We start from the raw sequence: 26211 nt of genomic DNA, 5'->3' as shown, positions 1-26211 counted from the left end.
GTGTGAAGAATTCGCCAATAGAAAAGGTCACTCCATCCAGAGGAATGGCATTCATTCATTTCATAAGGGATGACACCATATCAGACACCTGGTACCCGCTTTTATTAAGCTAACAGCATACGCAAAGTCATGAGGTACATGCATTTGAGCAAGTAGTTCAGACTGAAGAGCTAAGTGGTTGGGGAAGAAGCAAAAGGTTAGGCTGAAAACGTAGGCAAGTGCTTGATCATGAAAAGACTTTATGTTGTCTAGAATTTTATTTTAGATTATAGGCCAGGGCTATAATCTAAAATATATAAGGGCTGAATTTGAAAACAGGTAAAGATAGAGGCAAACTGGGAAGTTATTACGATGGTCCAAGCAAAAATAATGACACCTCAATTAAAGCAGTAACCATGGAAATGGACACAGAATGCATTTGAATGTCCACAATCTACATGTAAGTGACTGTCACCTGTTTATGATTAAATACAAAGAAATAATTTCTCTTCTTCAATAAATATCTACCAAAGTCCCATAATGTATTAAAAAATTATTAAGAAAAACGTATTAGAATAAAAGAACACAATGCATTTTCACTTTTCTTTTATATATGTGTGGGTGTGTGGAATCAGAGCTCCAATTACAGTTATGTGCCACATAATAATGTTTCAGTTAAGACGGGCTGCACATACAATGGTGGTCGGTCCCTTAAGATTATAATAGAGCATAATATTGAAACCTCATATACAGCACTTGATATTGACACTGCAGATCAAGTAGGGGAAATGACTGACAGTAATGATGCTGGGACAGTTAGCTTTCTAATGTAATATACAAATATATTTTTATTTGTACATATTTTTTCTAGGTTTGTGTAGTATACTCAATGATGTTCAAACAATGACAAAATCGCCTACCAATGCATTTCTCAGAACATACCCCTGTCGTTAAGCAACACACAACTGTACCTTTAAGTAATTTTAGAAAGTGTCTTCCCTTTTAGAAAGGAAAAACAATTCCTTGTTCCTGTTGTACAACTGCAAAAGGAGTGCCAGAAAGAGTTACAGTCAACAGAAGCTTGATCTGTTCTCAAGTGTGTATTGGGGATGTAGAGTGGGAATTTAACACACTAAACAAGAAACTGTCCATAATCCAGTTTACTTCTATTTTTAAGAAGAATCTGTATACAAATACTGAGGCTTTCTGCCAAAAAAAGCAAATGCTTCGTGGATTTGGCTCCTTCTCTTTTCTTATGGCTATTCTCCAATATCAACTTGGAGATATCCTCATCTCAAAATCTGCCAGCTACTGAAACATGGGTCAAACAAAATACTTTCCTCTCTGTAAGAGTATAATATATCATGACAATGAATCTTATTTAGGAGATCACATAAAAAATGCTTATAATAACCAGTTCCCCCAAAACAATCTTTTCTCAGATACCAATACTCATTCAACAATATTAAACTTCAGATTTCAAATATAAGGTTTTCTACGATTAAACTTTTAGACGTTGGAATTAAGAATCTTTGGTAAATCTGACACACCTCGACTGATGTAAATTTAAAACAATTAGAAGCATATCTCGCTTTCCTTTTCAGGTAATATTTCTTTTCACTTGACTACCATATAATTTAAAAAAGAAATGAGATAACTCTCATTCATCACTTTTAGTTCAAAAACTCTGGTATTTCCAAGTTTTAAGTTTGTTTTATTTACACTAATTCAGTTTATTACCTTTTAGCAGTCCTAAATATTTTCATGCATTAAAAAAAACTTTCTTTAAAAGGCATCCCTCAGGGTGTACTTTTAAGATATTGCTGTTAAAAAAAAAAGAAAGAAGGAAAAAAAAAAAAGAAAAGGCATCCCATTTATAATTCCAAACCACTCTCTTAACAAACATAAAGGCAAATTAACACACTACAGAAACAAAACATTATTGTTAATTCCTTAATTGTATTGCACATCAGTCTATTTAATTCTACATAGTTATAGGAGAGAAAAATTAAAACATCTAGGTCTAGCTACTTGATAACAGGTAATATTCTTTATTCCAAATTAAATATATAACAGCATAACTTAGAAGATAACAACATTCAAGTGATCTAACAGAAGAATAAAAAGATATTTTGATACAGAACACTAAAAACACAGCTTAATTCATAAGTCATTACAGTTATTACATTACATTTTATCTTCACCAACAGCTACAATCACGGTCTGTAAATCTAAGCAGATTGTTTTTCAGTTGGGGAAAAAAAAATTATAAACTTACATTTTACTAGCAATGTGAAAGATTTCAAATATGCCAAGAAGCATATGTCTCTAAAATATAGCTTCATCTTTTGAAACAATTGGTGCTTCAGGAACAACAATAATAACCATTATTATCAAGGTAATCTCTCTGAAAAATCTCATCACAGAAAAACACAAGTGTGAAAAAAACAAAAATGAAAGTAGAACAAAGTATACAAGAGCAATGAGACAATTATTAAATGGTCCATATACATGTAATTGAAATCACAGAAACAGAAGAAAAGAGAACAGGTCAAAAGAAATACGCGTAGAGATAATGGTTGAGAATTTTCCAAATTAAGTAAAAGATGCCATACCACAGAACCAAAAAGCTGAGAAGACCAGAAAAACCAACAAAAGAAAACAGACACATAATATTCAAAATAAACAAACATCAAAAAATAAAATAAAATAAAAAACAAATAAATAAACCTACATATCTAAAGATAGAAAAAATCTTAAAGACAGCCAAAAGAAAAATTAAAGAAAGGACACTATATGCAGAGAATCAAAGACAAATGACAAAAATATGTAATAGATGCAAAAAATCTAAACAAAATACGGGCAAACCAAATCCATCAGCACATCTAAAACTTAATTCACCACAATCAAGTAGACTTTATTCCTGGGAATAAAGTTGGTTCAACATACGCAAATCCATCATTGTGATTCACCATATAAACAGAAATTTAAAAAAATATATGATCATCTCAATAGACACAGAAAAAACTTTTAATAAAATCCAACATCCCTTCATGATAAAACCCCTCAACAAACTAGGTATCAAAGGAATACATCTCAGAATACTAAGAGTCATTTATGACACACCCACAGCCAACATCACACTGGATGGGCAAAGCCCAGAAACATTCTCCCTGAGAACTGGAAGAAGAAAATGATGCCCACTTTCACCACTCTCATTCAACACAGTAATGAAAGTCTGAGCAAGAGTAATCAGGCAAGAACAATAAATAAAAGGTATCCAAATAGGAAAAGAAGAAGTCAAACTATCTTTCTTTGCTAATGATATGATTCTATACCAGAAAACTCTAAAGACTCTACCAAAAGGCTTCTTGAACTGACAAACAACTTCAGTGAAGGTTCAGGATACAAAATCAATATACAAAAATCAGCAGCATTTCTTTTTTTTTAATTATTATACTTTAGGTTATGGGGTACATGTGCAGATCACGCAGGATTGTTGCATAGGTACATACATGGCAATGTGGTTTGCTGCTTCCATCCCTCATCACCTATATCTGGCACTTCTCCCCACGTTATCCCTCCTCAACCTCCCTATCCCCTGCTGCCCCTCCCCTAGTCCCCCTCAACAGACCCCAGTGTGTGATGCTCCCCTCCCTGTGTCCATGTGTTCTCACTGTTCAACACCTGCCTATGAGTGAGAACATAAGGTGTTTGATTTTCTGTTCTTGTGTCAGTGCTGAGAATGATGGTTTCCAGATTCATCCATGTCCCTACAAAGGACGCGAACTCATTGTTTTTTATGGCTGCATAGTATTCCACGGTGTATATGTGCCACACTTTCATTGTTCAGTCTATCATCGATGGGCATTTGGGTTGATTCCAGGTCTTTGCTATTGTAAACAGTACCACGATGAACATACGTGTGCATGTGTCTTTATAACAGAATGATTTATAATCCTTTGGATATATACCCAGTAATGGGATTGCTGGGTCAAATGGAATTTCTATTTCTAGGTCCTTGAGGAATTGCCACACTGTCTTCCACAATGGTTGAACTAATTTACACTCCCACCAACAGTGTAAAAGTGTTCCTATTTCTCCACATCCTCTCCAGCATCTGTTGTCTCCAGATGTTTTAATGATTGCCATTCTAACTGGTGTGAGATGGTATCTCAATGTGGTTTTGATTTGCATTTCTCTAAAGACCAGTGATGAGCATTTTTTCATGTTTGTTGATCTTATAAATGTCTTCTTTTGAACAGTGTCTGTTCATGTCCTTCGCCTACTTTTGAATGGATTTGTTCATTTGTTTTCTTGTAAATCTGTTTTAGTTCTTTGTAGATTCTGGATGAAGGCCTTCAACAAAATTCAACAGCCCTTTATGTTAAAAACTCTCAATAAACTAGGATTGACGGAACATAGCTCAAAATAATAAAAGCTATTTATGACAAACCCACAGCCAATGTCATACTGAATGGGCAAAAACTGGAAGCATAGTATTGGAAGTTCTAGCCAGAGCAATCAGGCAAGAAAAAGAAATAAACGGTATTCAATTAGGAAAGGAGGAAGTCAAATTGTTTCTATTTGCAGACAACATGATTGTATATTTAGAAGACCCCATCATCTCATACAAAATCTCCTTAAACTGATAAGCAACTTCAGCAAAGTCTCAGGATACAAAATCAATGTGCAGAAATCACAAGCATTCCTATACACAAATAACAGACTAAAAGAGAGCCAAATCAAGCGTGAACTCCCATTCACAATTGCTACAAAGAGAATAAAATACCTAGGAATACGACTAACAAAGGATGTAAAAGACCTCTTCAAGGAGAACTACAAACCACTGCTCAATGATATAAGAGAGGACACAAACAGATGGAAAAACATTCCATGCTCATGGTTAGGAAGAATCAATATTGTGAAAATGGCCATACTGTCCAAAGTAATTTATAGATTCCACACTATCTCCAACAAGCTACCAATGACCTTCTTCACAGAACTGGAAAAAACCACCTTAAACTTCATATGGAACCAAAAGAGAGCCCACATAGCCAAGTCAATTCTAAGCAAAAAGAACAAAGCTGGAGGCATCATGCTACCTGACTTCAAACTATACTACAAGGCTACAGTAATCAAAACAGCATGGTACTGGTACCAAAACAGAGAGACCAATGGAATAGAACAGAGGTCATGGAGGCAATACCACACATCTACAACCATCTGATCTTTGACAAACCTCATAAAAACAAGCAATGAGGAAAGGATTCCCTGTTTAATAAATGGTGTTGGGATAACTGGCTAGCCATGTACAGAAAACAGAAATTGGACCCCTTCCTGACACCTTACACTAAAATTAACTCCAGATGGATTAAAAACTTAAACATAAGACCTAACACCATGAAAACCCTAGAAGAAAACCTAGGCAAAACCATTCAGGACATAGGCATAGGCAAGGACTTCATAACTAAAACACCAAAAGCAAAGGCAACAAAAGCCAAAATAGACAAATGGGATCTAATTAAACTTCAGAGCTCCTGTGCAGCAATAGAAACAATCATTAGAGTGAACCAGCAACCAACAGAATGGGAAAAAAATTTTTACAATCCACACTATCAGTAGCATTTCTACACAACAATAATTTCAGGCTAAGAGCCAAATCAAGAACACAATCTCATTTACAAAAGCCACAAAAACAATAAAATACCTAGGAATACATCTAATGAAGGTGGTGAAAGATCTCTACAAGGAGATCTACAAAACACTGCTGAAAGAATCGGAGATGACACACACAAATGAAAACATATTTCATGCTCATAGATTGGAAGAATCAGTATCATTAAAGTGACCATACTGCCCAAAGTAATTTGCAGATTCAGCATTATTCCTATCAAACTACAAATAGCATTTTTCACGGAATCAGAAAAAACTATTCTAAAATTCATATGGAACCAAAAAAGAGCCCAAACAGCCAAGGCAATCCTAAGCAAAAAGAAAAAACCTGGAGGCATCTTGGTACTCAACTTCAAACTACACAACAAGGCTACAGTAACCAAAACAGCATGGTACTAGTACAAAAAGAGATACGTAGACCAATAGAACAGAATAGAGAACCCAGAAATAAAGTCACACATCTACAACCATTTGACCTTTGACAAAGTTGACAAAAATAAGCAATGAGAAAAAACTACCTATTCAACATATGATGCTGGGATAACTGGCTAGCCATATGCAGAAGAATGAAGCTGGTCTCTTTCCTCTCACCATATACAAAAATTAACCTAAGATGGATCAAAGACATAACTATAAGATCTAAAACTACAAAATTCCTAGAAGAAAACCCAGGAAATACTTTTCTCGACATCAGTCCTGGCAAAGAATTTATGGCTAAGTCCTCAAAAACAATTGCAACAAAACCAAAAACTGACAAGTAGGACCTAAGAGCTTCCATAGAGCAAGAGAAACCATTAAAGAGTAAACAGATAATCTACAGAATGAGAGAAAAAATTCATAAACCATGTGTCTAACAAAGGCCTAATATCCAGAATTTATAAGGAACTTAAATTAACAAGTAAAAAACAACCCCATTAAAATGTAGGCAAAGGACATAAACAGACACTTCTCAAAAGAAGACATAAAAGTGGCCAAAAAACATTTTGAAAAAATGCTCATCACTAATCATCAGAAAAACGCAAATCAAAACCAAAAATGAGATACTATCTCACACCAGTCAGAACAGCTTTTATTAAAAAGTCAATAAATAATAGATCTGAGTGGAGCTGTGGAGAAAGGAAACACTTTTACACTATTGGTGGGAATGTAATTTAGTTCAGCCACTATGGAAAGCAGCTTGGAGATTTCTCAAATAACTCAAAATGGCACTACCATTTGATTCAGCAATCCCATTACTGGTTATATACCCAAAGAAAAATACATCATTCTACCAAAAAGACACATGCACTTGTGTTCATCACAGCACTATTCACAACAGCAAAGACATGGAACCAATTCAGGTGTCCATTAACAGTAAATGAGATAAAGAAAATGTACATATACGCCATGGAATACTACACAGCTATAGAAAGAACAAAATCATGTTCTTTGCAACAACATGGATGCAGTTGGGGGCCATTATCCTAAGCAAACTAATGCAGAAACAGAAAACCAAATACATACATTCTCACTTATAAGTGGTAGCCAAACGCTGAGTAATATGAACATAAAGATGAGAACAAATAGACACTGAAGAATACAAGACGGGAGAGGGAGGCAAGGACGGAAAAACTACCTATTGGGTACTATGCTTACTTCCTGGGTGATGGATTCAATCATACTTCAAACCTCAGCATTATGCAATATACCTTTGTAACAAACCTGCACATGTACTCCTAGAATCTAAAATAAAAGTGGAAAAAGAAAAAATATTTAATTCAAATAAAAAAACAGATATGTAAAAGCCATACAACAAACAGTAGAGTGACATTTTTTAAGTACTGAAAGAAAAAAAAGGTAATCCAGAATTCTATATTCAGCAAGAATATTTTGGAAAATTAAAGTCTTGTTAAGAGAAACAAAGATAATTTATTACTAGCAGACTTGTCCTATAAGAAATGTTAAAGAAAGTTGTTTAGGTAGACAGAATATGATACCAGACAGAAAATTTGGATCTACACAAAGACATGACAACAGTAGAAATGGTATAAATGAAAGTAAATACAAAGCTTCATATTTTTCTTATTTGCAATTGCTCTAAAAGATAACTGTCTCTAAAGCAAAAATGCAGTCATGTACGGCATAATGATATTTAGTCAACAAGGGATCCCATATATGATGGTGGTCCCATAAATGATGGTGGTCCCTAAGATTATAATGAAGCTGAAAAACTCCTATTGCCTAGGGACATCCTAGTTGTACTAACATTGTAGTATAATTCGTTACTCATATGTTTGTGGTGAAGCTGGTGTAAACAAACCTATGCTGCCAGTTGTATAAAAGTATAGCATATACAATTATGTAAAGTACATAATACTTGATCATGGTAACAGTTACTGGCTTATATAATACATAAGCTATACTTCATCATTACTTTACAATGTACTCCTACTTACGTAAAGAGGAAAGTTAACTATAAAACAGCCTCGGTAAGTCCTTCAGGAGATATTACAGAAGAAGGAATTGTTATCGTAGAAGATGGCAGTTCCATGTGTGTTATTGTCCCAGAAGACCTTCCAGACAAGATGTGGCGGTGGAAGACAGTGATATTTATAACTTGACTCTCTGTGGGCCTAGGGCTGTATTTGTGTCTTAGTTTTTAACGAAAATGTTTTAAAAGTAAAAATTTAAAAATTTTAAATAGAAAAAAGCTTACAGAATGAGGATATAAAGAAAATACTTTTGTATAGCTAGCTGTACAAATGTATTTGTTTTAAACTGAATTATAAGAGAGTCAAAAAGTTTAAAAAACTAAAAAGTTTATAAAGTAAAAGTTACAGTATGCTAAGGTTAATTTATTATTAAAGAATTTTTTAAAGGAAATTTATTATAACCTAAATGAACAGTGTTTATAAAATCTATAGCAGTGTACTATAAAGTCCTAGAGTAGCAATGTATTGTGTGTTGATAGCATATATAAAAGTAAAATGTATGACAACAAAAACACAAAAGATGAAGACGAGAAATGGGAGTATACAACTGTAAGGTTCTAATACTACATATAAAGCTATGTATTATTATATGAAGAAAACTGTGATTAATTACAAATATATGGCAAACCCTAAGGCAACCACTAAACTAATTTCAGAAAGAGGTATAAATAAATGAGCAAATTAGTGGAGAGAAATGGAGTAATTTTTAAAAAATCCAAAAGAAAAGTAATCCAAAAGAAAAAAAGGACAGACTAACATAAATCAGCTAGCATGGTGGTAGATTTTAATTCAAGCATATTACCAATGTCAATAAATGTAAACAATCTAAACACACTAATTAAAAGAGACATGTCAGAATGTATAAAAGACAGAGATTATTAGACTGGATAAACAAGCCCATCTATATGCTGTCTATAAGAAACCCATAAAGATACAGATAGGTTCAAAGTGAAAGTAAAACAAAAACAGAAAAAGATACATTGGGAGACAATTCTCCATATGTCTCTCTTGAGGTAGCTGCCTTTGAACCTACTTCTCAGTATCCGGCCTGCAACCATCTCCCCAGTTACTCCTTATTAATAAGTGATAAAATGGAGAGACGGAAACCTCACATCTATTACTAACATCTATGAACTCCATGGCAAACTTTAGTTTTTTACATGATATACCACGTAAATACTAATCAAAAGAAAGCTGAAGTGGCTGTATTAATACAAGGCAAAGAAGATTTCAGAACAAGGAATATCACCAGAGATAAAGAGGCATTCCTCCAAAAAGGCATATCAATCTTAAATATGTATGGATCTAAGAAACTTTCAAAATACATGAAGCAAAAACTGATAGAACTGGAAAGATAAACAGACAATCTATTAAGTGGGAGACTTCAACACATCTCTCAGTATTTTATAGAACGAGTAGGCTATAAACATATGGAAAAACTCAGTCTCTCACTAGTGACGAAAAATATACAAACCCATAATGAGATGTTTTAAATTAATTCCTAATTTAAAACTTAAGTCTGACAATCCTGAATACTGGTGAAGATGTGGAACATCAGAAACTCATACACTCCAGTGGGAGTATAGCTTGGTATGATCACTTTGGAAAACAATTTGGCATTACTTAGTAAGTAGAGATGTACTCACATTTATAATTTAAAATTCTTATGAAGAATAAATAGTAAATATAGATTCACTCAGCAAATATTAAAAACAAAATAAATAGGCCGGGCGCGGTGGCTCACGCCTGTAATCCCAGCACTTTGGGAGGCCGAGGCAGGTGGATCACGAGGTCAAGAGATCGAGACCATCCTGGTCAACATGGTGAAACCCCGTCTCTACTAAAAATACAAAAAAATTAGCTGGGCATAGTGGCGCATGCCTGTAACCCCAGCTACTCAGGAGGCTGAGGTAGGAGAATTGCCTGAACCCAGGAGGCGGAGGTTGCGGTGAGCCGAGATCGCACCATTGCACTCCAGCCTGGGTAACAAGAGTGAAACTCCGTCTTAAAAAATAAATAAATAAATAAATAAATAAATAAAGCCACAAAATATCAGCACAACACCCCCGTTAGGCCTAACTAAACACCAAGACTCACATAACCCAAACAGGTTGGTTATACTTAATATATCAGGCAGGAGTCCTCACTGCAATTCAGGGGCTAGTCTCTTTGGCCTTCTCAGGTGGCAGATCAAGCGTAAGAGAATGAGTATAAAGTCCTTGCAGTAACTACTCTACCTTACAGGTACCAAATAGCAACCAATATCTCCAATCTCACTGGCATAGCTTCCTGAGCTTCAGCAACAGACTTGCTTAGTTACAAGAGTTATCACACTCTGTTAAGTCCAAAGCTGTAACAGTATAGCTACCAGTATTTACAATTCATTCATTCACAGTCCTCCCCCAGTCTGTATGCAATTTAGTAATCATGGGTCATTTTTACCATAAGCAATGGTGCTTGTTTATACAACTGACATTTTACCTTATCAAGCTTCCAAGTGAACAAAGCTAGGAAGTTAACCCAAGACCAAAGTTGTCCGAAGAGAAGAAAGGTTAATGTTACAACAAATAAAGAGATTCAATTTAGAATGGCACTAAGATAAACAACTATTAATATATTTCACTGAATCCAAGATGCCAATGATTATGATATCATTAATTTTTGTACTGTTAAGAAAAGGAAGTGCTATCAATTAAATATGGTGCACTACTGATTGTAAGACACATCCCAATTACTGAGATGTACAAATGGAGGGAAAATATACTTCTTATAATTGATGAAATACAGAATAATCCTTCTCCCAATTTTTCACTAAAATATTTAAGACATACAATAAATCTTCACTTAACTTTGTTGATAGGTTCTTGGAAACCTAAACTTTAAGCAAACAACATATAGCAGATCTTCAAATAATATTTTGCTCAACTTCATTTAATTAAAACAATGAGAAAAAAATGGTTTCGTTATATGCCATTTCACTTAAAGTCCTGGTTTCCAAGAACCTGTCATGGACGTTAAGTGAGGACTTATTGTATAACCCTATTCTCTACCTTGGGGATATGGTCTGCTCCAACAGAAACCAGTCCCATGCTAAACATTTTCTAAGATGTCTAAGGTCTTATTCTCTCACTCAATACCTCCGTTGGTCTATTCTAAAAACACAACACCCAATATCAACATAGTTGATGTAGCGTAGCCGTCTCCATTGTGGCATGTTAAATAGCATCCAAAATCTAAATAAACAAATTAGCTCCCATCACTGATTAAATTACTCAAAGTCCTAAGGGTCTTTACAACCTGGAGGCTTTCATGCAATGTTCTGGTTAAAAAACAAACAAACAACAAAAAAAAAACCACTACTGTCTCAAGTTATCCATAAATATGTTAGCTCCCATATACCAGAGAACCATACAAGGAGAAAACAGGGAAAAACCTTAAACCTCAATCCAGTAGAGGTACACAAAACGAATGTTTTCATCTAAGTGGGTTGTATACAATCGTTACTTCTTCATGCTAGGGAGGGCAATTCTATCATTTTATAAGCAGAAAATAAATATAACTAAACTGAACTTGCCATATCCTACCTACTAGCAAACACTAGGCTTGGAAAAATAGCCCTTGTTCATGGATAAATATGTATGGAATGGGACTTAAACAAATATTCAGCAGCATAGATAAAACATCTTAAAAATGCCAAAGAGGGCCAGGTGTGGTGGCTCACGTCTGTAACCCCAGCACTTTGGGAGGCCGAGGCGGGTGGATCACGAGGTCAAAAGATCGAGACCATCCTGGTCAACATGGTGAAACCCCCATCTCTACTAAAAATACAAAAAATTAGCTGGGCATGGTGGCGCATGCCTGTAATCCCAGCTACTCAGGAGGCTGAGGCAGGAGAATTGCTTGAACCCAGGAGTCGGAGGTTGCGGTGAGCCGAGATCGTGCCATTGCACTCCAGCCTGGGTAACAAGAGCGAAACTCCTTCTCAAAAAAAAAAAAAAAAAAAAAATGCCAAAGAAAAGAATCTATGATAATTTACATTCAGAAACAGTAGAAATGTAGAAAGTATGTGCTGTGTGTTCTTAATAACATACAAATAAGAAATAAGAAGACCACAGACTTATATGTAGACTAAGATATAAATAGAACTCTAAGAGATAAGAAAAAACAAATGAATAGAAACAACAACAACAAAAATACATTTTGGTACATAACACTTTTTTTTTTTTTAGACGGAATTCACTCTTGTTGCCCAGGCTGGAATGCAACATGGCGCAATCTCAACTTACCACAACGCAACCTCAGCCTCCCAGGTTCAAACAATTCTCCTGCCTCAGCCTCCTGAGTAGCTGGGACTACAGGCACATGCCACCACACCCAGATAATTTTTTAATTTTTTTGTAGAGATAGGGTTTCACCACGTTGACCAGGATGGTCTCGATCTCTTGACCTCATGATCCACCTGCATGGTGTCAGCCACCGCACCCGGCCGCTACATACACTTTTTAAAATGAGTTCCGTTATCTATGTTTTTTAAAAAGGAAAATACAGCCAGTCATGGTGGCTCAATCCTAGTACTTTGGGTGGCTGAGGTGGGTGAACTGCCTGAGCTCAGGAGTTCAAGACTAGCCTGGGCAACACAGTGAAACCCCGTCTCTACTAAAATACAAAAAATTAGCCAGGCATGGCAGCATGCACCTGTAGTCCCAGCTACTTGGGAGGCTGAGGCAGAAGAATTGCTTGAACCCCGGAGGCGGAGGTTACAGTAAGCCATGATCACACCACTGTACTCCAGCCTGGGTGACAGAGCGCGACTTCATCTTTAAAAAAAAAAAAGAAAGAAAGAAAACACGTAACGCGGTCTATGCTGCAAAAGCCACACACTAAAGGAAAGGGTAAAATAAAGTTATTTTAAAAATATAAAATTACAAGAGTAAAAAACAAAATCAAACCTCTATTACAGCAGATTTTGTTGGCTAGGCACAGTGGTTCATGCCTGTAATTCCAGCACTTTGGGAGGCTGAGGCAAGCAGATCACTTGAGGTCAGGAGTTTGAGACCAGCCAGACCAACATGGCAAAACCCTGTTTCTTCTAAAAATACAAAATTAGCAGGGAGTGGTGGTGCGCACCTGTAATCCCAGTTACTCAGGAGGCTAAGGCAGAAGAATCGCTTGAACCGGGAAGGCAGAGGTTTTTTGCAGTGAGCTGAGATGGCACCACAGCACTCCAGACTGGGTGACAGCTCGAGATACCATCTCAACAATAAAAAAAAAGAAAAAAAGAAAAACTTTGTTTAAAATCTCCCTAGTAAAATATCTTCAGATGAGTTTAAAACTGAAGTGACATAAAAGGATTAAAAACAGTGATGAAAAATGATTTATACCAGATATCAAAGAAATAGTCAAACTAAAAGGAAAGAAGAATAATAATTCTGACACAGGACAAAAAGAATTTAAAAAGAAATGAATTAGTCTCTTTATATTGCTAAAAAATCTCTACACTGCTACTCATATGCCATCTATGAACTAGCTGTTTGTTATAGCTATGCAACAAGACAAGTACAAAGCTTGAAACTTAGCATTTAGAAACTCTTACAGCAATCTGACAGGGAAATTCTATATCTGTTAAATAAAATAATTTTTAAAAATAGAGCTTGTATTAATATTTTTTCAGTTATTCTCATTTCATTTATTTCATTTTTCTAGTAATTCATTTTCAATGTATTTTAAAGAAGTATCAGAGGGAAAAAAAACCTGATTCTTCACCAGAAATAATTTGAAAAGCACTGTGATAAAAGATATATCAGTCATGAAGCTGGATGTGCCAAACAACGCAACATCAATATATACAAAGTTAAAACAATTACAGATGCAAGGCAAAAATGAAGGACAAATGATTATTTGGAAAACAAACTCATTCCATAACACATTAGATTTTTAAAAAAGGATAGAGAGAAATTTTAAAATGTCACATTTTCTCTAAGAAGTCACTGATTATAAGATGTCCTATCAGTTTAATATCAGCTTTTCAGGAGGAAAAATTACTGTATTAAATGTACATACTGTGAGATACATTACAACCTTGAAATCTTAAAATTGGGCCAGGCGAGGTGGTTGATGCTGTAATCCCAGCACTAGCACTTTGGGAGGCCCAGGCAGGCGGATCACCTGAGGTCAGGAGTTTAAGACCAGCCTAGTGGCACATGCCTGTAGTCCCAGCTACTTGGGAGGCTGAAGCACCAGAACTGCTTGACCCCAGAGGCGGAGGTTGCAGTAAGCCAAGATGGAACCACAGCACTACAGCCTAGGCAATACAGTGAAACTCTCTCAAAAAGTAAAATTAAATTTAAAAAAAGAAATATTGGCCAGGCGCAGTGGCTCATGCCTATAATCCTAGCACTTTGGGAGACCGAGGTGGGTGGATCATGAGGTCAGGAGATCAAGACCATCCTAGCCAACATGGTGAAACCCTGCCTCTACTAAAAATACAAAAATTAGCTGGGCATGATGACACGTGCCTGTCCCAGCTACTTGGGCAGCTGAGGCAGGAGAATTGCTTGAACCCAGGAGGCAGAGGTTGCAGTGAGCCAAGACTGCGCCACTGCACTCCAGCCTGGCAATAGAGCACAACTCCGTCTCAAAGAAAAAAAAGAAAAAAGAAATGTTAAAATTGTTAAAAAAGGATTAACCAAGAAAATAACACTAAGTCAATAATTTGGTATTAAATAAAAAACTTCCTTTCAATTTTCAGTAAAACGTGTAAAGATATTAATAATAAAGCAGACACTAAAGAATACCTCAGTAACTTTGAAAAACTAGAAAACTATGTAAAGCATGGTAAAAACTGGCTTTCTGCCATACTCCACCAATCACTGAAGGATTCCTATTTGTTTTTGATGCTGCTGGGTAAAATTATTTAAGAAAGGACTTGGCAACTTTAAAACGTTTAAAGCTACCTTAAATTACTCAAAACATGACAATCTGTCCAGCCTTGCAGTTTTCTAATCCCTTTTTATAGAGAAGTCAAGGGAAAAGGTCAAAGTACTTCATAACGTCAGATGTCACATAAGAGGTCTTCCTGGCTCCTCAAAATCTCAGAAAAAAATATAGGATATTATTTGGGCAGTAGGTAGTTTTACTGCATTCTCAAAAAAAAAGCTACCTTCTGTTTGTTTTCTTTTATGTGGTCGACTGCTAAGGGCTAACCTAATCTAGCCTCCTAACATACTCATGTAATTGATTAGGTTAAGTCTGGTTGAACAGATTAAAAATTATATAGCTGGCTCTCCTTATCCATGGGTTCTACATTGGTGGTTTCAACCAACGTCAGATCAAAAATATTCAGGGAAATGTTGCATCTGTACTAAACATGTACAAACTTTTCTCCTTGTTATTATTACCTTAAACAATACAATATCACAACTATTACACAGCATTTACAATGTATCAGGTGTAAGTGATAATTTCAAGTACTATACAGAAGAATGTGCTTAGGTTATTTTATGCAAATACTACACAATTTTATATAAGGGATTTGAGCATCTGTAGATTTTGGTATCCTCAGGGGTTCCTGCAATGAATCCCCCAGAGATACTAAGGGATGGATACCGAGGGATGACTGTACATAAGAGTAGAGCATTGCTGGAACCACTACCATGATATATGTATATTTTGTACACATTACACACACAAACACACACACACACACACACAAAATGAAATTAACAAGACTCAAAGAAACATTATTAAAAATTTATCTAAGCGACACAGAGTATTTTCCATCTATACTATACAATTTCATCATCTAAAAACAGTCCTCCAAAGGATGATCCTACTCCTTGGACTGCCCTGTCAAAAGGACTGATCTCATAATAAAAGCAAACCTAGAAAAAGAAAAAATAAATCAAACACAGGATCCTTTTGAAGCTTTTCATTTTAACAATCAAAGAGTTTTTAAAAAGTTCTCTATAAAAATAAGATAATGCCAGGATCTTTTCCTTCCATTCCCATGACTAATACTTAAACCTAACTTCATTTAAATGTAATTTAAAAACCTAATTCAGATATAAAGATTATTTGTGAAATAAAAAAAAAAAGACACTACTTGAGTAAAAAGTTATCTACCATAAGAAATGAGGGAAACATCTGGAACTCAATTTACAGATAGAGATAAACTTTCCTAATGTATGAAGAGCTCTCTGGAATCAATAAGAAAAAAACCAAGAGTCTCAACAGGAAAATGGGTAAAGATAAACAGTACACTGATAAAGAAATACTGTAAGTGCCTTTCAAGCATATGAAAAAACATTCAATATCACTCATAATAAAAGGAATGCAAATTAAAACTACACTGAGATCCATTTTATATCTATTAGATTGACAATGATCAAAACGTTTGAGAACATAATCTTGGTGAAGCCATGGAAAGTCTCATATTGCTGGTGGGAGTATAAATCAAAACAACCTCTGTATTAGTTTTTCTCATTTGAAGAAATCTTGTAAGATGTTTAAAAATGTGGCATATAAGATATATTTAGCTTGGTGTGGGCTGCTGGTCATTCTCAAAAATTTGCTACAGTTTTCTGCTTTTATATAATTCTGTTCACATAATGAAGCAGACAGGTCACTTTTAAAAACCTGGATGATTGGTTGGGCATTGTGGCTCATGCCTGTAATTCCAGCACTTTGGGAGGATGAGTCACACAAATCACTTGCGGTCAAGAGTTCGAAACTAGTCTGGCCAATATGGTGAAACCCTGTCTCTACTAAAAATACAAAAAAATTAGATGGGCATGGTGGTGCATGCCTGTAATCCCAGTTACTCAGGAGGCTGAGGCGGGAGAATTGCTTGAACCTGGGAGGCAGAGGTTGCAGTGAGCTGAGACAGCACCACTGCACTCCAGCCTGGGTGACAGAGCGAGACTCCATTTCAAAAAAAAAAGAGAGAGACAAAGAAAAAAAAAACCTGAATGATTAACACAGTAGTCTTGCTCCATCTGCTGCTCACCTCTTGATACCTTATTGTGCACTTAGTGGGTGCTCAGTAAATATTTGTTGAGTTGAATGAAACTAAGAATAATGCTGAAAGATGATGAAGATGGAATAAAAATGAGTAAGAACAAGAAATTAAGTAAATTTATCTGAACTGTTGAATAAATTGCTTATATAAACACTACTTCTTCAAGAAAAGGGCAATGCCACACTGGCAAATGCTTCCTGAAAAATGAGTTAGCCAACAGCAGTTGTATAATAGACTGTTGCAGTAATAGCCTCCTAATTCAGCCACACACCATTAGGAAACCCCTCCCATACCAACTCTGGAATTGGCCATGTTGATCTCCTTTGGCCTATGGACAACAGAAAATATATGAGGCTTGCCATCACTAGTTACTTCTGTAAACCCTACTACTGCCTCCAGGTCAAAGAGCCATGCCTAACCTGCTGGAGACACATGACCCCCATTTCCCAAACCAACAACCAGTACCAATTATCCAGACATAGCTATCCTAGACCAACCAGCTCCCAGCTGACCCATCAGCTGATTGCAGCCACATAAGCAAGACCACACATAAGCTGTAGCAGAATTGCTTAACTGAGCCCAGTCCAGAATCTAGGCTAACAAATGCCTATTGTTTTACACCACTAAATTTTGGGGGCGTTTATCATACAGCAAAAGCTGATCCAAGTAGAGAGGGGAAAAGGTGGTCAAAGAAGATTTTTCCCTTACCTGTTCTGCTTTTTAAATTTCTCAATGAGAATATATCCACATACTATTTAATTACACTGAACTTATAAAAATTTATATCTAATTGATACTATAATCCTAGTATCACCTTGTAAACACATATACATAATTCAGTCCAAAAGGGAGCATGAATTTGAGAGAAGACATTAATATTACTCAGAAAAAAAAAATGGGTTAATAGAGTACCAGGGTTTACTATCACACACACACACAAATATGAATAAGAATATATTCACAGTCACTGTCACATCTCAATAATGGCTACTATCAAATTCTGTAAGTGTTAGAAGATACTCCCTCTCAGATTTTCCTTCACTGTTTCTTCTGTTTAAGTGGATAATGGCCTAATACATGTTTTCTCATTTAATCTTCACATGGTATGAGGTATACATTATGCCACACCACTTTAGACAGTTATTAACCTCTCTATGCCTTATTTCCTCACCTGCAAAATGAGGATTACAGTCCTATTTTACAGAACTGTTGTGAAGACTGAATCACTTACAACAGGGCACAAAGTCCTTACTCAATAAATGGTTTACCACCTTTTTTAGTAAAATGATGTAAAATTAAGGTCTTCAACTATAATAACATGGCTTCTATTTTCTAAACATTAAGCATTATCAACTAAGGTGTGAGACATCATAATTAATTTGGATATCTTTGTAATAACTTCATTAAAAAATTAAAAGACAGGCCAGAGTGTGGTGGCTCACACCTGTAATCCCAGCACTTTGGGAGGCTGGGCAGGGCATATCACCTGAGGTCAGGAGTTCAAAACCAACCTGGCCAACATGGTGAAATCCCATCTCTACTAAAAATACAAAAATTAACCAGGTTTGGTGGCACATGCCTGTAATCCAGCTACTTGGGAGGCTGAGGCAGGGGAACCACTTGAACTCAGAAGATGGAGGTTGCACGGAGCTGAGACTGCACCACTACAGTCCAGCCTAGGTGACAGAGTGAGACTTCGTCTCGAAAAAAAAAAAAAAAAATTATAACACAATGTTATTAGACAACTAAACAAAACCTAGGAATGTATGTAGAAAATATATGGTGATGAGAGGTGAAGCACTGGGCAGTAATAAATCATTTGGTACACATTCCACAATCCTAAGTAGGTTTAAAATACAAAGGCTTCCATTTTTGTGTGTGTTAGAAATTCACAAGAAAAGAGCAATAAATCCTACTGACATGTCACCTTTACTGTGACATCTAGCATACATACTTTCAACATGTTCTATCACAATTTTTTTTTTAAGGCACTACTGATGGCTTTGGAAAATAAGGCTCTTTTCAGGCCCTGATGGACTACTTATAAAAAATAGCCAAATTTTTAAAAAGTTACCTAGCCTGTAGATATGTTACTAATCAAATGTAAAAAGTCTCATACCACAATGTGCAGATGTTTTTAGTTTGTCCTAATGTGAGAAATAAATGCTACAAAAATTCCATTTTTCATTTCAATTCAAACATTTTAAAGAGCACTTAGTATATGAGGTAATGCAGCAGATTCTGGGGATAGATGGGTAAAGAAAGTAACATTTATGTTACTGTATATGCCAGACATTTGCCGTTTAACTTATTCAATCATAATAATGCTGTATTGTAGAAATTATTAAAACTCACTTTACAGAGGAGGAAACTAAGGCTAACATAAGTATAATAACTTGCTAAGGGTCTCTCAGCAACAGAAGGCAGTGGGGTTGAGAAGTATGAGGTGGGGCCCATGAGGGTAGTGCCACATGACTATTCTTAGAGACAAACACAATATTCAGTGTAATCAATCCTTTAACAGCAATGTGGAAGGGGACTAAGATTTGGAAAACCAAGGAGATAATCTTTGGGGATGGGCAAAGGAGTCACAGAAGGCTTTAAAGAGGATGATAGTCAAGTTGTTACTTTAAGGATGAGTAGAATTTACCAACTTCAATGCCAAGGCTCACCCCCACCCCCCTCACCCCCAATATATTAACCAAAATAAATTACTTACTTGAAATTGAGAAAAACAATTTTGAGAGAAATCTTCCTCAGATATATTAGTCCATAGTTTTAAAACAAATAATATGATGACAGTTTAATTTTTAGGTTGCTTTTATGTGGCTTGTCTTGGGTTTTATTCTGAAATGAAATTTAGATTAGTCATTTTCTTGTTCTGAGAAACTAGGAGTATGCCAACATGTTTTAACTTTACATTTTTCACATATCAACATGTATTCTTATTTACAAAGTCTTTCATTTCACCATCTCAAACAAAATCTAATTTAATATATAAATTACTTTGAAGTGCAAATATATATGCAAAATAAGATATTTCTTTTAATTCTTGTTATACTTCCTTGGTAATTGCAATAAATGGAAGAAAAATAGAAATCTTGTGAACTGTTATATATTACACAAGGCATTTTTGAGGTAACACACTTTATTATTTGAACTGTTTATATAGTAATGCTCTCTGAACCCAAAGAAAATTAAATAACTGTCCCAACATAAATTGAGCTCAAATTCTTAGTATTTCCCATAACTATCACCTAAAAAGAAAATAGATTTGGCAAAAAAAAAAAAAAAAAAACACAAAATTTTCCATTGACAAATACTACTCATTTTTCTCAGAATTTACTTTGCTAAATATATATTCTATTTCTGCTGCAGAAAACAGTCCAGTTTACCAATACTGATTAAGCAACAAAATATTTTTCATTCATTAAATGAAATATTTAAAAACCTACAGAGAACTGGAAGAAACACCAAATCATCTGGAAAACTTAGAAGGAATGACAGAAAACACACACACACACACCCCAAACAAACAAATAAAAATACCAAAAAGGTTAAATAGGCTGTCATTAAGAGGGTCTCACTTTTACTTATAATTTGTTTTGGTCTCAAAAATGCATCCACATCATGTTTGGACAGTAGATAGAGCTAATTGCCTAAGACATTCACTGCCTTATCTGTATTTATATGGAAATTACAAGTTAACAAAATTTACCCAAAGTTCACTGTTCCCTAACTCCCATTATTTCCTCTTATTTAGTATCACTATGGTGTTAAAATGGCAGCCAGATACCAAAATAAAATACCCCATACCATAGCCCATTTCTCACTTTATAAATAAGTTTCTAACTATTTCTTTGAAATATCCAATGCCAATGGCAACATCCTCTAAAATCTACTTTAACCTAATCTATTTAAACTTGAATCATTTTTCACTTAGATTATCATTTTTGTTGTTGTTGTTTGTTTTTTTCCTAAAGAGACGGGGGTTTTGCCATGTTGCCCAGACTGGTCTTGAACTCCTGGGCTCAGGCAATCTTCCTGCCTCTGCCTCCCAAAGTCCTGAGATTACAGGTATGAGCCACCATGCCCGGCCCTAGATTATCTTTAACTGAATGAATTCTAATCCAATCAAAAACAAGATGAGAGAAAATTTAATTACAGCACCAGAGGAACTTGAAAGGTCTCATATATTCCCTTCTCTCTTTTTTGGAAATTGAATACATATGATTTTATATCCATTTTTGTTTATATTTGCCCTAAACTCCTTTTGCTATAATCTTTTGTTTTCTTAAAGGATACAGCTCAAATCACCAAAAAACAAATCCTACTACAATCTATTCTAGATTATAGAATATTAACATTATTATTATACGAAAAGATTCTAAGCACTATTAGACACGATAGGGTCTCAAAGATTTCTAAACTACATATGTGCAGTTCTTTTAATAATTCCTCTGAGGTTCTGTATTTTTGTCTTTCAATTATCAATGCCTTCTTCCAATATTCCCTCATGCTTGCGGGGTGGAGCAGGGGAGTCAGTGTGAGGTGATGAGAGCTGAACAGTCAAGATCCAAGATCCCCAACTTTCAAACCCAGCCTCTCATTAACCAACTACGGGACACTGGACAAATCCCTGAGCCTGCTATGTCGATTTCAGTTTTCTTTATATAAAATGAATACATTTGATGCTTTTCAACCCTTTTTAACATTGCAAATAAAATCTGTTTTAGCACACTAGAGAACAGGAGGGCATTTGGAGGCATCTACATAGTGCCTGGTGAAAAAAAATATCATATTTTCTAAATATAGAAGAAAAAATTTCAAGTATTAGGGTAGATACTTTTTGACATATGCAATGCTGAAATTTTTAATATGAATTTCAAAACCAACTTTTTCATATTGAGAATATTTCAAAATTAAAATCATGCTTTATTTCTGACAAACATACACGCACTATTTGGCAGTCACCTTGCAAAGCACATCAAACGTACATGGTGAGCAGCATCCAAGACAGGTGAATACAGATAGGCATGGAGCTGGGCCACCAGGGACACCCTCCCTGCTTCCCCATCCTCTCATTGCAAGTGGGTTGCACCTTGTGGAAGGTGGCATGTTCCTTCAGCAACATGAATATAAACTCCAGTAACAGTTCCATGATCCCTTTCCCACAAGAGGTACTGTACACTGTGGTTGGCTGCTGAAGTAGATTCCAAGTAGTAAAGCACCTCATTTAATGCACTTAAAATATCAAAAGGAGCAGCAACTGCTGGTTGTCACTCACCATGCTATCTGTTCACAGGAACCCCAATGCCTTCCTTCCTTCAGCCCCCATTCCACTAGGACTACCCTTCTATAAGCCATGTGACATCAACTGAAAACTCTGAATTAGAAGACCTCTAACAACATCTAAAGTTAAAAACAGTATTGCAGTAATCATTTGTTTGTAACAATTATTATGGTCTTTTATTTTTTCTTTCTTACCAATTCCTGTAAGCAAAACATAACTTAAAAATATTAACTTTGAATAATATTACATGCACATGATTTTAAAATACTGAAAAATTACAAAACAGTATAAGTTAGTCCACCTTTGTCCTCTAGGCAACCAGTTCTACTCACTGGAGGCAATTACTGTCATCAGACTCTCCTGAATCCTCCCATGCACATTACATTCTGTATCTGCCCATATATACACATACATATATATATGGATTTTATTCTAACAAAAATTTTATCTTATTCTAATATATAGGCACATATAGAATATATGTAAAATAAATATTTTAACCACACTAATGGCAGCAAACTGCACATGCAGTCATGCCTCTTGCTTTTTTTCCTCATATATTAGACATGGCACCACAGTAGTACACGTAGTATTCTGTCATTATTTTTAAAGGCTGACTAGTATTCTGTTGAATAGATATACCATTATTCACCTAACTACTTCCCTACTGATATATGTTTAGCTTGTTTCCAATCTTTTGCAGTAACAAATAATGCTGCCACAAATATTCTTACATATTTGACATATATGCAAAATCTTCTAGAGAATAAAATCCTATAATGGAATGGCTAGAACAAAATATATTTATTTTAAATTTTGAAAACCATTTTCAAACTGTTTTTTATATAACATGAACACTTTATAATCCCACCAGCAATGTATGAGGCTGACCATTTTCTCTTCTCACCCTTCTCAAGTTATACTATACATAACCTCTGCTCATTTGATAGGTGGCAAAGAGTATGATGTAGCTTTAATTTACATCTTTATTACATTATAAATTGTACATCTTTTCATATGAATTCTCTTTGCTATTTTTTCTATTGGATTATTCCCTAGTTCTTTGTATTAAGATGAACTTGGCCCTTTGTGAAGTATACAAGTAAGTTTTATTAGTCTGTTTCTCTCTTAACTTTGATTTTTTTCCCCCATACAGAATTTATTTTTATGTCCTAAAATCTAACAATCCAGTACACTATGAAAGGCCTTCACCAATCCTGGATTATGCAAAAAATAATTACCCTACATTTTTTGTTTCTTTCATATTTATATCTTTAACTCCTCTGGAAGCCAACTTGTTATTTTTCCAGATGACTAACTGGCTATCCCAACACTGTTTATTAAATAATTCTTCTTTTCTTTTCCCTATTCATAAGTGAAGGTGGTATCCATTTTCATATACAGGTTGAATATCCCTTATCTGAAATACTTGGAACCAGAAGTGTTTCGGATTTTTTCAGATTTTAGAATATTTGCACACATATGAGATATCCTGAGAGTAGGACCAAACCTGAATGTAATTTTACATATTTTTAAACAATGATACACATGAAACAAAGTAGTTTTGGTTGTTTTTGAGACAAGGACTTACTCTGTCGCCCAGGCTGGAATGCAGTCATACAATCATGACTCACAGCAGCCTTCACCTCCTGGGCTCAAGTGATCCTCCTGCCTCGGCCTCCCAAGTAGCTGGGATCACAAATGTGTACCACCCTGTCTGGCTAACTTTTGTATTTTTTTTTGTAGAGATAGGGTCTTTCCATGTTTCCCAGGCTGGTCTCGAACTCCTGGGCTCAAGTAATCCTTCCACCTCAGCCTCCCAAAGTGTTGGGATTACAGGCGTGACCCACTGCATCTAACCTGAAACAAAGTTTTGACTATAATCCATCACAACGAGGTCAGGTGTGGAATTTTCTACTTGTAGCATCATGTTGGAGCTCAAAACACTTCAGATTTTGGAGAATTTCAGATTATGGAGTTTTGGATAAGGGATACTCAAGCTGTACTAAGTTCTCATATATGAGTTAATACTAGTCTTTACGCTTAGTGCTGTCACATGCCAAAACCATGTTACTTTTCAAAACATTTTAAAATTAAAACCACTTTACAGACAAGTAAGTATAATAAAACCAGAAATTACTGGCTTGCTTTAATATATGAATCATTTTGCAGGTCTTAAATGGAATTTCTATAAAGTTCAATGCTATCATCATGCAATCATGTATTTTGGTTGATACATATTTTGGAGACCATTATGAAACTCATGTCTCCTACTATATTTCTGGAACCATATCTAGAAAACCAGTTTTTCCTTAATTTTGTATATGGATTTTTTAAATTATAAAATCAGTACAACATGCAGAAAATCTGAAAATATAAAACATACCTTCCAGAGATAACCAACTTTTATATTTTGGTGTACTTTTTTCTACATTTTAAATAAGTGACTATGTTGTAAAATAATTTTTTTCATATACTGACAGCACTGTCCCATGTTACTACACATTCTTCTAAAACATGATTTTAAACACATCCTCCCAAATGAATATACTGTTTATACAACCAACTGTTGAACATTTAGAGTTGTTCTCTGTGATAATTTCATCTATTTATAGATGAAATTATTTTATCATCCATAATGGTGAGTAAAAAGAAACACATTATCAGGATTTCTGGAGGTTATAATCTATTTGGGAAAATAGATGTTAATCTCCAACACATATAAAATTGCAATGACAGCAAGTGCCATGAAGGAGAATTCATGGTGTTTTGAGAGTCTATGATAGGGAAGGCTTCCCTGAGAAAAGATCAACTGAAGTTTAGGTGAAAGAAAAGTAAAAACATTTTAGGCAGGGGGAACGGCAGGTTCAAAGCCCTCACTGTGTAAAGGAGTATGGCGAGAACAAGGGACTGAGATAAGGCCAATATGGCTGGAACACAAAGAGCATGTCAAGAACATGGCTCAAGCCATGACTAGACAGAAAGGTAAGGGCCAGACTATGCAAGACCTTGTAAGACAGGTAGATGCCACCATATAGGACACGGAGTTTTGTCCGTATCCTGAATGCAATGGAAAGCTACTGAAGCATATCAAATAGCAGGGTGATGTAATCAGGCTGCGTTTTTTAAAGATCCCTCTGATTACAGTGTAGAAAACAGATTAGAAGGGGACAAAGTAGACTGGGATAAACCAAGATTAGGAGGCTACAGTAGTAAACCTGACTAAAAACGCTAGTAGTTTAGACTAGGGTGGTGATGGATTATAAAAAGTAGATGCATTCAAAAGACAACCAGATTTGCCAAGAGATTTATGTTCATAGATTAAAATCCCTAAACTAGAATTATTGGGTCAAAAAAATAACATTTCAAGGATTCTGATATACACTGCCAAGCTGTTTGAAATTTTAAGTTTCTTAAAAATTCCTTTAACATGACTAATCCATATTTCCTTCACGAAGTCTTCCCTGACTCCCCTTTTTGCCTGGATATAGAACATGTAACCCACTGGCCCCTTGCTCTATCTTACATACATTTCTATAGTCCAGTCATGCTGCATTTGACTTAGGTTTACATGCCCATCATCTCTATTATATTGTGAGCTTCTGGAGGGCAAAGCTGTTCTTAAGAAAAGCACTTAAAGCTAAAACAACTTGCTACTCAGGGCTTCAAATACCTACTAAAAACAAGTGACCAATTTGTGATGAGTCATTAAATTTCCATAGTGTTCCTGAAAATCTCCAACAATTGTAATCAAATAGGTGTTATATGATCTTAAA

At 35.3% G+C, this 26211-nt stretch overlaps 1 protein-coding gene across 4 annotated transcripts in view; it reads right to left on the bottom strand.

The window, feature by feature from the left end:
• The window catches only part of REV3L (REV3 like, DNA directed polymerase zeta catalytic subunit), a 177285-nt gene that overhangs the window by 146370 nt on the left and 4704 nt on the right, over nt 1–26211 (bottom strand). Inside the window, exon 1 of one of the 4 annotated variants that reach the window (XM_064360773.1) lies at nt 19862–20355. The exons of the other annotated variants lie outside the window; for them this stretch is intronic. The gene's annotated coding sequence lies outside the window, so the exon portion shown is untranslated. Of the gene's footprint in view, nt 1–19861; nt 20356–26211 lie in introns of those variants that run through there. 4 annotated transcript variants of the gene reach the window in all.

This window comes from Aotus nancymaae, unplaced genomic scaffold (genome assembly GCF_030222135.1).
Source record: "Aotus nancymaae isolate 86718 unplaced genomic scaffold, 86718_ANA_hifiasm-v0.15.2.pri h1tg000040l, whole genome shotgun sequence".
NCBI classification, from domain to species: Eukaryota; Metazoa; Chordata; class Mammalia; order Primates; family Aotidae; genus Aotus; species Aotus nancymaae.
The sequence above is the reverse complement of the archived record's forward strand: the minus strand, read 5'-3'. Positions and strand labels throughout refer to the sequence as shown.